This window comes from Peromyscus eremicus, chromosome 6, assembly GCF_949786415.1.
Source record: "Peromyscus eremicus chromosome 6, PerEre_H2_v1, whole genome shotgun sequence".
Lineage (NCBI taxonomy): Eukaryota > Metazoa > Chordata > Mammalia > Rodentia > Cricetidae > Peromyscus > Peromyscus eremicus.
In genome coordinates, this window is record NC_081421.1 from 93,825,972 (window position 1) to 93,840,665 (window position 14,694).

Consider the following 14,694-nt stretch of genomic DNA (forward strand, 5'->3'; position numbering starts at 1 on the left):
TCTCCCACTGGGGATCAAACTGTGCTCAGCAAGCACCTTTGTCCATTGCCATCTTGTCTGGCCATGCTTTGTTTTGTTGTTGTTGTTTTTTAATATTTCTTTCTTTCTTTCTTTTTTTTTTTAAAGATTTATTTATTTATTATGTGTACAACATGTATGACTGTAGGCCAGAAGAGGGCGCCAGATCTCATTACAGATGGTTGTGAGCCACCATGTGGTTGCTGGGAATTGAACTCAGGACCTCTGGAAGATCAGTCAGTGCTCTTAACCTCTGAGCCATCTCTCTCTCCAGCCTCTGCCCGTGTCCCCCCCTCCCGCCACACCCACTTTGTTTTTGAGATAGGGTTTCTTTGCTTTTCATGCTCCTGTCTCAGCTTCTCAAATACCAGGATTACAGGTTTGTGTTGCCATGCCTGGGTGCAGAAAACCATTGCTATTCCTCAGGGTGGAATGTCAGGAGGGTGAACAGAAATGCTGACACACGGACTTGCCTGCAAGATCTAACAATAGTGATTTATTGTTCATTCACAGATTGTCCCAGGCCTTAGCAGCTTAAAACAATAAAACTGTGTCTTCTTCATCGCTGTGGGTCATAGAGCAGCTGACTGAGGGGTTCTGGCCCAGGGGACCTTGGGAATTGTCTGGGACTGTAATTATCTGAGGATTTGACTGAAGATCAGGATCTGCTTCCAAGATGACTCATGTTGCTGTTGGAACTCGGTTCCTTGACATATAGACCTCACTATGGGGCTGCATCTAATAGAAAGACTTATCTGCTGGAGGGGAGTAGGGACACAGAACAAACACATACACACACACACACACACACACACACACACACACACACACGCACACACACACGGGGGCGGGGGGAGTGAGCGAGGGAGTGCCCTATATACTCTGACTTAGCCTCAGAAGTCATAAATTATCACTCTTATCCACCATGCCACAGTATGGGAGGGCATCACTAAGGCTGTGAATACCAGGAGGTGAGGGATTAGGGTCAGTCTTGGAGGGCGGCTTCCACGGTATTTATAATAATAGATTCTACGATTCTACCTTCTTCTCCTTCTTCTTCTTCTTTTTTTTTTTTTTTTTTTTGAGACAAGGTCTCACTATGTATCCCAGGCTGATCTCAAACTGCCCAAGACTTGGGCCCTAGCGCTGGTATGACAATCATGTGCCATCCCTCCTAGCTCAGCTCCTGCTCTCTTAGAACTCGGCACTTAAATCCTTCCTCCTTCTCTCCAATCAACACACACACTGAAAAGGAAGACAGTTGAAGTGATTATTTTTTTCACACATAATTACTTTACTGAGCTGGAAACATCCATCTTCATATCAGGCATAGTCATGATTCAGAAATTTGGGAGTAGACAGCATTTATCTCAGTTAGTTTGAAGAGCATGGAACATATTGGGATGTTCTTTGTTTCATTGATACTTTCTCACTTTTTTGATTTCTTTAAGATATCAGGTTAGACAATCACAACCACTAGCAGATATGCTGGCTGAAATTGCCCTCGGTGCTCTAGAAAATATACTTGAGTACAAAGGATTTATTCAATTCCTTATGATATGGCCGTATTGCTGAATTCCTTCATAGAGTGGCAGAGGCCTCCTGTTTACTCGTCTTCCCAGGAGCAGGTGTAAAAGGCCCAGGAAGACAAGAGCTGTCTACTATCAAATTCTCCAGAACAGCAATGGCAAGACCAGCCTTTCCCCTGCTGCCCTGAGATCTTTTCTAGTAGCCTAGGGTTTGTGTTTTTAAAGCCTGTGGCAAACAATAGCAAAAGTGGAAAGACTTTCAGGATACCGTCTTAACTCATTCTGTGTTCCAGCCTTAAACATGACTGTTGTGGGATAATCTTTTTGTACACTGTGAGGATGTGTCTTTGCCATGGGGCCTTCTGATTGGTTTAATTAAGAGACTGACTGGCCAATAGCTAAACAGGAAGAAGTTAGGCGGGACTTTGAGGAGAGAGAGGAACTCTAGGGATTGAATCTAAGCTTGCCAGAGACACCAAGAAGACTTGGAGCAAGTTGGACATACAGAATGGGAGAGAGGTAAAAACCATATGGCAGAACATAGATTAATAAAAACAGATTAAGTTATAAAGCTAGTGGGACAAGCTTAAGCTAAGGCCAAACTTCCATAATTAATAATAAGTCTCCATGTAATTATTTGGAGGCTGGCAGTCCCACCCAGAAAGTACTACTACACATGACTCATGCAGATGTTGATGGATTGACCAAATGGGTGGATTCATTAATTCAAGCACAAAGGAACCTAGTTTGATACTTAGCCGGCAGGTGTTTGTAGGACGCAGGGGCTAGAATCGGTTGCTATTGGACAGGCGTCTCTGTTGCTGGGCTGACCCCTGGATGGGTCTTCATTGCAAAACAGGCTACAGAGAAATGTTAGAAACCAGTTTGACATGGCTTACTGATAGGACTGGCTAAGGAAGAAGGGGAAGAGTTTGATTGGCTGTGGATCTGGAAAAGGTGGAACACAGGAGTCTCAGAGATGAGGTAAGATGGGTCTTAGAACAAGAATAAGAACTCAAAGCAGAGGAAACTGAAAACAGATTAATGTAGCTCTTCAACAAAACCTGCACGTTTTGCAAAGGATGGAGAGATCAGGAGCCAGAGTGGTGTAGGCAAGAGGCTGGAGAAGTAGCAAGAGGAAGAACGATGTGTCAGATTCAGCTGTATGTAAACAGTTTTTTTTAGATTAGTACATGTCCTCTGGAAGTAAGCCATTCGTCACTGGTATGGCAAGTTCAGGGCCATCGGAAACCTAGACTCACCACTAACATGGAACTTCTATCTCATGGTCCAAGATAGGAGCTCAGACTCCAACCATCATGTCCACACTTAATAGTACAGAGGAAGGAGCAAGATATGTGTGTCCTGTCCCCTTTGAGGGGCTGTCCTGTACCATTGTAAGACACTTAGCAGCATCCCTGGCTTCTACCACCAAATGCAGTATAACTCCCACTTCCCCTGTGTGACAAGTAAAAGTGCTTACAGACAGTGATGGACGTCACTTAGGGGGCAAACCGCCCCAGATTTGAGAATCAGTGCTTTTAGCCGATTCTCCAAGGCTGTCCGTAGTCCCTCTGCTTTATAGACTGCAGATTAGAACTTAGCCACAGAGGCAACGGCCTTGGAAATGTAATCATCATTCCAGGCAACCATTCGCCCAGCTAAGTCAGGAGCTCTGGTACTAGAGGGGAGGTGAGAGACTGGGAGATAACGCTAGGACAAGGATTCAGCTGAACATCGGGCTGTTTTGTTCTAGGTTCTAGCGACTGGATGAGTCATGTGCTCCCTCCCTCCCTCCCTCCTCCTTTCCCATCTTCCCTCACTCTCTAATTCTATCTCTTCTTTCCCCTCCCCACCTCTCCTTCCTCCACAACTCTAACGTGATTCCATCCTTGGACATCTGTACGATGGACAGAGCAGCAGAGAGAGATCCTCTCAGATGAGTAGCACCAAGATGGAGCCTGGCTGGTCTCGCTTCTGTCCTCCAAACCTGCCACGGAAAGTCCCGGCCTGGTAACCCTCCCACCCCTGGCTCCAGAGAGGCCTGCTTTGAATAAATGACACATTTGTCCTAGTAAATGTGGCCAACTCAAATCACACCCTATGTGTCTCATTGCAAACCTGTCCCTGTGATAGCCAGACAGACACGGTACTTCCTGGTGCCAGCTAAGGGGTGGCACGGCTCTCAGGGTGGCACAGCTAACTTGGGGACTTGGAGGGGTAGTTTGGTTTCGCTCATCAGGTCCACTTCTCCTGTTTAAATTTTTTCTCTATCCAAATGTTTTTACTTCTTTATTTGTTCAATAAACATGGCCCAGACACCTGTTTGGGTTGGGTATTTTGTAGGGTTCAGTGTGAAAACAAGGTACTGCCTATCTTTCTGGAGCTGGCACTGGCCCTGCCCTTCCTGGCTGCCTATCATCTGTTCCTTCCAAACCCTCCTGGCTCACCTCCTCACTGGGGACATTGCTCTGCCACACTCAGTTTTCCTGTCCCTTTCCCTGTGGAGGTTTGGACATGTACATGCCCAGCCTGAACTCCTGCCCTCACCCCCAGTGCATGACATTTGTGTATGTACTCATATGCATGTACATACAATACACACATACATACATACACATAAGTGTGAATGCACACAATCATGCATGTTCATGCATACACATACATACATGAATATGTATACACACACACATACACACCCCACCTCTAACTTTACCTTTCTTTTCAAAACAAGGTTTCTATGTGTAGTCTTGCCTGTCCTGGATCTCGCTCTGTAGACCAGGCTGGCTTTGAACTCACAGTGATCCGCCTGCCTCTGCCTCCCAAGTGCCGGGATTAAAGGTAAGCGCCACCACCGCCCGGCTGCCTCCATCTTTCTTTTTGGTCTTGGTTGGCTTGTTCTTCACTCTTCAGCTTCCACGTTCCTTTCCTGAGAGAGACTGTTCCACACTTCTTCCAGTCCCAGTCTCCAGTCCCACATGCCACCCAGGGGCTGGGGCGTACAGTAAGCCAGGCTGAGGCAGGCACCCAGGAGTGGCAGGACCAGGAGCCCTGGGGCACTGGCTGGTCCTTGCAGCTGTCCCCTCCCTCTACTCACTCACCCCCTTTCCTGGATATTCTTTGAGAAGGTTCCAAAGATCTTCGCCTCTAGAGTCCTTAAGGTGGCAGGACATTTTATAGAGAGGAGATTTCTTCCCCCTGCTTCTCTCCGTTTCCCTCACTCCTCTCCCCTCCCCTCCTCTCCTGTCCCCTCCCCTCCCCCTTCACCAAACCCAGTTCCATTTGTATTTTCTTCTTACTAGGTTTTAAAAGATGTGCAGGGTCCCCCGAGCTAAGATTGCCCCTCCCCCGCTGTAACAGCGGCTAGAGAAGCAGGTGAGGTCTGGCATGTGGGGTCACCAAGGGCAGAAAGGAGGCTCATGTTGGGTCCCCAGATAGGCACAGATGTAGAGGGGCCAGGTTAGCTGAGCAGAAACGTGGTAAAGGTAGGGTAGAACAAAGCTGTGCGCTGAGGTGACCCCCTGCTCCCATGGCCTGAAATTGTTTGGCAAAGTGCCGGCTGGTGGGTGCTGCCTCCAAAGGTCTGGGCCTGGAGAAGACCGTGGAGGTTTTGCCCAGGCCCAAGGAAGGGGCATCTTGACTCTCATGGTAAGGGGTAAGCGGAAAACATGGAGCCCCAGGAGCAGGACCTCGTTAGCATTCCGTTACCATGCAAGAACCATGCTGGGGAACCCCTGGTTTTTCTCTCTGCAGAGACCTGATGTATCATCCTTCCGACCTGCAAAGTGCTGAGGCCCTCCCAGGGCCTTGTGCTAGCTCAGCAAGCTCTCTGCCACTTAGCTGCATCCCCAGCCCCAGGCCTGGTCTGTAAACATCTGCCAGAGAGGAGCCTCTGGTGCTCACTGGTTCGGGCAGGCAAGCAGGAAGGAGGCTTTAGGGAGGGAAACAGAGCCCTGCAGCTCCTGATAGCATAGTATGGTGGGCTAGGCTGGGTTCCCAGGGCCAGACTGGCATGGCCAAGGCACTGCAGGCTGACCACAACGCCAGGGTTGCTGCCTAAGGTGGTGGTCACTCAAGGGTGACAACCCTGGAAATGAGACTGTAGTCCCGAGGCTGACGGGACATAATTACAGCACTTGTGCGTGGAGACAGTGTCGTACATTCACATTTCCCGGAGACTCCCTGCCAAAGCCGGCTAGACCCCAAAGGGATCTCAGTGCTTGTGAACTTGGATGGATTGTCGGGAGCTGAGGAGGATGATGGCTTGGAGCGAATCCAGGTGTGCGGCCCACAGTTAAGCCCACAGAGCATAGAGCTTTGCTTTGGATGGTTCTCCTGTGGAAAGAGGTTGCCCAAAGGCTGCCTGGGCACACAGAACAAAGTGCCAGGGGAAACATGTTTGAATCTGGAGTAGGTGCATTTTTTTTTTTTTTTGGATGAAACAGAAGAAAGGAGGAGGAGGAGGAGGAGGAGGAGGAGGAGGAGGAGGAGGAGGAAGGGCTTTGGGAGGAACTTGGGGTTTGCAGAGGGCACACGGGGGTGAGTTCAGTTGAGGAACGGGGACAGAAGACAATGAGGTTAGTGTGACAGGAGCCTGGGAGGAATACAGTCAGGAAGCGGTGTAGGTGGGAAAGCAGGTCTGAAGAAAGAGGGGCCTGTGCCGGGAGGAAGCGGAGAACAAAGGGAGAGGGGGTCCGGGAAGGATGCAGGGGGAGCGTGGTGATCAAGGACTCAGGAAGAACTGCACCTCAGCGAAGTCAACAGCAGGGAGATTAGGAGGGGACAGGAGCTTGTTCTTTGGGAGTCCTAGCTGTGCCCTAAACCCTCCGCAAGTGCAAGGTCACTTCAGCGGGAAGGCAGGAGGGAGGGTAGAGACTTGGCAGGGTGATCAGGCTAAGCCTGGAGGGATGGGACCGCGTGTGTTTGTTCGTTCAACAGACATTCATTGAATGTGTTCTAGGAACAGAGCAGACAAGACCAACCCCTGATCTCTCCAATGTGTGTAGGCACGTATATATGCGTGTGTGTATTTACTATGGTGTTGAGGGGGATGGGGTGCGGTCAGCCCACTTGGTGCTAGACAAATGCTACTGTTGAGGTTTTTATTTTTAAGTAAACAGTGCTGGTGATCAAACCCAGGCCCCCACAAATGTTGGGCCAACACTCAGCCACTGCGCCCCACGGCAGCCTCTAGTTTATACTCCAGGCCACCATCTAAGGAGAGGGGATGGCCGGCAATCAATGGGACGCTTTCTATGCATCTTCAACATGCTGCCTGTTTTTCTTTACCCCCAACCAGATCGAAGCTGCTGGGAACCAGGTCTGCTCAGCTCCATGGCAGAAACACCATGAGGACTTTGTGTGGTGGAACTAACTAGGGTTAGCCCATCACCTTTGTGGCCTCTGCCCTCACCATTTCCCCGGACACAAACCTCCTCAGAATGAAGGAAAGAAGAGTTCCGATGTCTGTCCACCCAGAACCGCCTCCTAACTTTATTCCTTCTGGCGGCTTCTTCTACTGTTTTACCTTCCCTCAGTGGAATAACCTTTAGAACAGGCTCATGTCAGCCCAGAACTCCCTGCTTAAAAATGTTTGGATGAAAAATTGGTCAGAATGCGTCTGAGTCCCAAGAAACAGAAAGCTCAGATAGTTGGCCCCACCATGGAGACACTTAGCATCTCACTTGACAAGTAGCCTGGGGGAAATGGCCCCCAGAAGGTGACCAGTAATTCCACAGCCAGGGCCCAAGTCCCTCCTGCTCCTGGCTCTGGCATTCCTAGGCTGGACTCTGTCAGTCACCAGGGTAGCTCTTGTATCCGGATATCACAGGGTCTAGCAGGAGAGGGATACTTTGTCCATGTGTGTCTGCAACAGGAAAGGGACCTTTATCCAAGGACTCAGCAAATCGCCCGTATGACAGTACTAGCCTCTGAGTCCAACTGCCACCATCTTTGGGGGACCTGCGGGTCCTGCTCCCAACTTCCCTCATAGAAGAAAGGAGTGTGGAGGACCATGGGACCCTCACCTCAATATCCAGCCACATCTCCCAACCAGTTGTGGGCAGTCCTGCCCTGGTTGCCCGTGGCTGTGGGAGGGGCTGGAGGATATAGGTGGGAAAAGGTGAAGGAAGGGGGTTTAGTCCTCAACCACCGGGAAGATATCATCCCTGTGGGTGCGAACCTTCCAGGCGGGCTACTTTAAGGTTACCCAGGCTCCTGACTGTATCCCCTCACCCCCTGCTCTGTAAGTAACCCTAATGAACTCACTGGTTCCCCCAGGTGAAACTTTGGTGGGCTCCTACCTTGCTTTGTAGGTGGGAGGAGGCGTAGACATTGTTTGCTTTTCTCCCAGAGAAGGGATTTTAGCAACAGCTATACTTGCTCGAGTCTTCCTCGAGTCTTCCTAAATCACTGGCAAGGAGACAGGTTCTCCATGGCTGCCTCGGGAGAGCAAGGGCCAAGTACAGTGTAGATTTCCTGCTTAAAAAAAGGCGGGGGGGGGGGTGCCTGGAGAGATGGCCCGGCTCACAACTATCTCTAACTCCAGGTTTAGGGGATCTGACACCCTCACACAGACAAAACACTGATGCACATAAAAAATAAAAATGAAGTATTAAAAAGAAAAAAGTTGGGTTGTCCAGAAAGTCAAAGGAGAGACACTTGTGGTCACCACAGGTGTCTGCCAGGGTAACTTACCAGACTTTCAGCACCAGGAGCTCACTTTGTAACAGACATCAAAGGCCCTCACCCATCAGTCCCTGCCTGCGCTCCAGCCTCTGCTTTGTCAACAACCCCCAACTGTGATCTCCTGTCACAGCTCCACACAACAGCGATCAACACCCTATCAGATCCCTCTGATCTCTGATGCCTCCTGCAATGCTGCCCATTGATGTCTTATCCCCCTAGACAGCCTGTCTCTGCTCACACTGTTTTCAGGCACAGGGCACCTTCCCACACCAACTGTGTTGCCCTCTCCAGGTTGAGCTGTTAGAGGCACATGTGATCAGACAGTCAGAAATGGATCACCTGGTTGGAATTCCAGCTCTGACACTAGCTAGGTGATCTCAGGCCAAATGTCTAAATTCTCTCAGCAAACTGATGGATTCTTCTGGAAGACCATAAAAGCGAATTTATTAATAACAACGGGGCTTACTTTATTTATTTTTTGCTGTTTTTTATTACTTTAGTTAGCAGATAATGTAATGGGTTCACTGCAACATTCTCATTTTCGTACACAATATGTCATGATACCTTACTTCTGTTTGCTCCCATTACTGGATTATTGTGAGGACTATAATGTACGTAGAGTGCCCAGCACAATTATCTAGCACATCAAAACTGCTCAGTAAATGCCAGTTCTTATTTGGTTTTGGATATGATTAGCATTCTCACAGAGGGGCATGTTTGTTGACACATGTACAGAACAGCCTAATGCCAGAAGGAGGCTCCAAGACCTTTGATCACTTCATAAATATTTCAGAATTTCACCACCCAGTGTCTGGGTATTGAAAGATAGGCCCCTATAATTCCTTTTTTTTTTTTTTTTTTTTTTAAACTTTTGTTTTCCTTTTCAGCGTTGGGGACTTCACCCAAACCCTCAAGCATGCTAGGCCAGTGCTCTGCCACTGAGCTGAGCTCCCACCCCTCCCACCCCCGCTTCCTCTGCTGTCTTTAGGACACTGGTCTTCAGGGTGGGCAGGCAGCTTGATGCACACCGCAGACAGTTTTGAAGACTTCTTGGCCACCACCTGTATATAAGGGTTGTCTCTAAAAAGAAGTTAGAGGTGCCTGCCCGTGCTCCCCTTTCTCCAGCCCTCTTCTGGAGCCTTTCCTGCTCACCTAGATGAAATTAAGGAAGCTCTGCTTTTGGTCCTTGCGGGATACACTGAGACTCTCAGCTCTGAACTTTAGAGGATTCCAGATTGGTACAGTGTCTAGGGAAATCTCAAAGACCCCTTAGTGAAGGAGGAAAACCCCAAGAGGTAGATGACAATCACAAGATTCCGCTGCCTGGTGGGGACTTGCGACATAGCAAACATGCTATCTGGCCTCTATCCCGCCCCCTAGAGGTCCCAAAACTCTCACAGGTTTTGGCAGTATGTAATTATTGTACCACTTGGTATCTGACACTTGTGAGACCCTTGGGATCCCTGGAGAGTGATATGCTAATGAGGTACCTTGGCTGGAGAACGGAGGACTGGATGCACATTAAGAAGGTCACTAGAGGAACCAGTCACAGGATTGGAGGTTCTGGGCTGAGATCAACTCAAGTTTCAAGGAACTACCTTGTGTCAGCCTATGTCTGAATTTCTTCTATATACTACAAAGGCTCATTCTGCAATACGGGTTATGTTTGAAGGGTTCATCTCCTCTCAAGGAGTTAACTAATCTTTGAAAGAAAGAAAGAAAGAAAGAAAGAAAGAAAGAAAGAAAGAAAGAAAGAAAGAAAGAAAGAAAGAAAGGAAAGAAAGGTGCTAGCAAAGGACTAAGGCCTCTGAGCGATGGCATGATAAAAGAGACTCTGTATCCTTCACTAGGCATGTGTATTAGGGTAGTTAAAAGCAGGTGGGCTTCATAGCAGAGCTGGTGGGGGGATGACCAGAGAAGCTGGTCCTTAACATGAACTGATTAGCAAAAAGTCATTTTCCCATGGACCACCCACAAAATCCAATTATAACAATAAGCCAATTGGTCCATTTCGACTTAACGCAATTGTAACATTTAATTGGTACTCTTCTTTATTTTATGTGGATTGGTGTTTTGGCTGTGTGTGTGTCTGTGTGCCACGTATGCCTCGCGCTCACAGTGACCAGGAGGAGACACAGGGATCCCCTGGAACTGAAGCTACAGTTGTTTTCTGGGACCTGAATCTGGGCCCTCTGGAAGATCAGCCATCTCTCCAGCCCCCGCTTTTCTGTTTACAGAAACATCTTGTATCCATTGACAGTGCCCAACAGGCATCATTGTCTGGCACTTAGTGAGTTCCAAGTAGTATTGTAAGTACTAGTGGGCTGCTTTAATCATTATGGAATGTGGTGGCCCGATTTCCAGGGTCACTGGGCTATTGAAAACTGCAGTTTGGTGCCTAACCATTACCTTGTTATCCTCCGCAGCACTTAGCAATTTCAGACCTACTCCATGCTTACTTCATGGCTTGTCTCTGACTCTGCACTGGGACATAAACTGGATGGTGAGGACTTTTACACTCAGCAGCTAGAAAATGCTGCCCATGTAGCACAAAGGCTGGCTGGGATAAATAATCGACAAATGCTTAAAAGTGGCAGTCATACACCTATTGTAGCGGGTTATCATCGGGGCAGCCAAGGAGCTTTCAGAATCCATGACTGTAGATAAGAAAATGGAGAATGAACTGGGGTACAAACCCAGACAGCTCAGCTCTGAGACACAGACAAGCATGACAGTATGTTAGCTCACCACACAGCGTTGAAAGTCAAGGGTAAGCCTGAACATAGGTCCAAAGTAATTAGATGGCAGAGTCTGTGGCTGTAAGGTATCAAACATCACAGGCTTCGTAGCTAAACCAGAGGCCCAAGTAGCCATGTTCCACACTACAGGAGGGACAGGTGCTGCCTGGAAGAACACAGAGGTTTCCCTGGGCCTGGCAGAGCCAGGAGGACTAGGAGATTAGGGAAGAGTGAATGGGAAGTGTGTGGAAACAGGGAGGAGGAAAAGGAAGGAGAACTTGGGAGAAAGGGTCGCCTAAAGGGTCGCCTAGGCCTGTGCTGGGTGCAGGAGGGTAAGAGGCCCCTGTGAACTGGCACCTGAGCTTGGCAGGGTGGAGGGTGGCTGAGGGGTGGAGCCCAGTGAAATAGTAACGGGCTTTGACGAGCAGGAGGAAGAAAATGTGTCATGTGTACAGGACGGTATCGGTCTTGAGTCAGGCGGCATCCTGAAGTGAAGTCAGGTAGAGAAGGAAAAGGGAAGGTGTGACTGCTGTTAGGGAAGAGATGGGGGCCTCAGAGAAGGCCGAGACCTCATCGTGCAGGCTACAGAGGTAGCCTGACTTCAGACTGCTCTGCCACTCGTGAGTCGCATAAAAGGCCAAGGCCGAGCCTTTCACTCTCTCTGTAAGTGCAAAATGGCTGAGGGGGGGTGGTGAAGAAGAGAAAGGGAGAGAGGGAGAGAGGGAGAGAGGAAGGGAGGGAGGGAGGGAGGGAGGGAGGGAGGGAGAGAGGGAGGGAGGGAGAGAGGAAGGGAGGGAGGGAGGGAGAGAGGAAGGGAGGGAGGGAGAGAGGAAGGGAGGGAGGGAGGGAGGGAGAGAGGGAGGGAGGGAGAGAGGGAGGGAGGGAGGGAGAGAGGAAGGGAGGGAGAGAGGAAGGGAGGGAGGGAGGGAGGGAGGGAGGGAGAGAGGGAGGGAGGGAGAGAGGAAGGGAGGGAGGGAGGGAGAGAGGAAGGGAGGGAGGGAGAGAGGAAGGGAGGGAGGGAGGGAGGGAGAGAGGGAGGGAGGGAGGGAGAGAGGAAGGGAGGGAGGGAGGGAGGGAGAGAGGGAGGGAGGGAGAGAGGGAGGGAGGGAGGGAGGGAGGGAGAGAGGGAGGGAGGGAGGGAGAGAGGAAGGGAGGGAGGGAGGGAGGGAGAGAGGGAGAGAGGGAGAGAGGGAGGGAGGGAGGGAGGGAGGGAGAGAGGGAGAGAGGAAGGGAGGGAGGGAGAGAGGGAGAGAGGAAGGGAGGGAGGGAGAGAGGGAGAGAGGGAGGGAGGGAGGGAGGGAGGGAGGGAGGGAGGGAGGGAGGGAGGGAGAGGTAACTCTAGGAGATAGTATGATGACATGTAGTGCTCAGCTCCAGACACTGCATCTTTAAAAGCTACAGAAGACTCCCATCATGGACTTCCAGCCTCTAGAGCCAGAGGGTAACAAGCCGCCATGCCGACTCACATACAGGCTAAGTTGGTCCTTGCAGAAAAGACACCAGAAGCCAGCAGATAGATGCCACAGGCCAGAGCAGGGATCCCTGTCACCAGTCAGTGCTGCTTTAGCAGGATATGTGGGGACCAGGGGACAGATGGCTGAGGGGTGAATGTTGTGGAACAATCCAGGAAGGTGCTGCCCTTCGGGGCTGGGGACAGATACATTCTTCGGAGTATTTCTATCCCGGTTCGGGACAGACACATTCTTAGGAGTATTTCTATCCGGATTCGGGACACACACATTCTTAGGAGTATTTCTATCCCGGTTCGGGACAGACACATTCTTCGGAGTATTTCTTTTGTCTTCTTTTCTTCCCCCTTTGGTTTCTTGTAATGTTTGCTCACCTGCCTCAGAAGGCAATCTCAGGACTTGGCAAAATGCAAGTCAGTACCTGTTTTTATAATTATAGCTTAGACAGCTGGGGTACTTGGTTCTGTCTTGGTTTTTTTGTTGCATTCCTGAATATCTTGGGTCTAACTATGATGATTGTTTTGACCTTGTCAGTCAAGAGCTTGTTGGGCAAGAGCAGAAATGCCTTCAATGTGACCATCAACTGCGTGTTGAGACAGTTTTAGTTTCTAATTGACTTTATGAATTACTCACTAGTGAAAGCAAAGCTAGAAATTGCAATATGACTTTAAACTATCACCTGGGGGATACTATTGGGAGAACACACGAAACTGTTTTCTCAGTTCCTCAGGGAAGTTATGTCACCGTAACAGAAGACACTAGATCATAGTGGGTTTCCATTGTCACTAATACATATGTCTGCTATGTGCCAGATAGATTCTGAGCTCACAGGAGTGACCAAGACGACATAGTCCTTATTCTCATTGAATTTCCTCCTGTATTTTTCCAAATTGTTGCCGGGGGCTATAGGTATCAGACAGCTTGCTTGGTATGAATGAGGTACCATGTTCAACACCAGCATCACCAACAAAACAAAACAAAATAGTCGTTAATCCCTTCCACAACAGGATGCAATGTTATGCATCCACTTTTTTGAGAAACGAGGATTTTATACAAAATTATTAATCAAAATTTTTGGTGAATGTGCCATTCACATTCTTTCAGAGTTTGTGCATGCATGGATGAGGATTCAGGGAAGGGATAGATCTGATCGGTGTAAACTCAATGTAGGTCCTGATCACCAGTGTTAATCTGGGCACTAATGTCTCCTGACCGGTTGAAGATGAGCATGCTCACCACCTAACAAACCACCATAAAGTGATATTGGAAAGTGATTCCTCGTCAGTCAGGTTTTTCACTATGACAACATACCCATGAGACCGTTGAAAGAAGGTCAGATTTATTTACGGCTTGTAGTTCAGAGGTTTCAGTCCACAGTCATTGGGGCCATTATTGCTGGTCCAGTGGAAAGACCACATATCGTGGTAGAAGGGCATAGAGGAAGAACGTGGATCACTTGCTGGTAGCCAGGCCACAGAAAGATGCTGCACAACAGAGTGGGACCAAAGAGTCCTCTTCACAGACTGCTTCCTCTAACAGCTTGGGACCACATCTTCAACACGAGCCTTTTGAGGGAAAACTTCATAACATTCTTTATTTTGGGCAGGGTGTGTGTGTGTGTGTGTGTGTGTGTGTGTGTGTGTGTGTGTGTGTGTGGCAAATATCTATTAATGGATAGAGTATCTCTATGCGAATACACAACCTTTCCTGTTTCATTTCCTCAGTAGTTGCCTTGGAGGCAGACTGAACCTGACCACAGAATGCCACATGTGAATGAGAAGTGGCTTCCATCTGTGGTGATATTTTATTTGTGCTGAAATGTGGTGATATTTCATTTGTACTTTAATAAATAAAGTTTGCCTGCAGATCAGAGGAAATAGCGAGCCATTTTAAGTAAACAAAGAAGTCAGGCCACAGTAGCACACGCCCTTAATCCCATCACTTAGCAGTCAGGGTCTCTGTGTGTTCAAGGCCACACTAGGGAACAAAGTCAAGCATGGTGACACATGCCTTTAATCCCAGTACCAACCATAGAGTTCTGGAGGCCTGTACAGACAGGAAGAGACAGAGCTGGCCAGGAAGAGGAAGTGACGTAGCTAGACAGAGAGCAAATCAGATGGCAGAACAGCAAGGCACATAGGCATGGGTAGACAGGAAGTCACTCTCTTTGGAAGCTGCGGAGTTGGTGAGGTGAGGTTAGCTGTGGCTTTCCCTATTTCCCTGATCTCTCTAAGATTTTCACCCCTATATCTG

The 14,694-nt window shown here is 49.0% G+C and overlaps 1 long non-coding RNA gene across 1 annotated transcript; it reads left to right on the forward strand.

The window, feature by feature from the left end:
* The first annotated feature begins 4,727 nt into the window (after window positions 1-4,727).
* On the forward strand, window positions 4,728-7,832 carry LOC131912681 (uncharacterized). The gene is made up of 2 exons (XR_009379678.1): window positions 4,728-4,922; window positions 6,847-7,832. It is a non-coding gene; the product is annotated as an uncharacterized LOC131912681 (long non-coding RNA).
* Window positions 7,833-14,694: the final 6,862 nt, after the last annotated feature.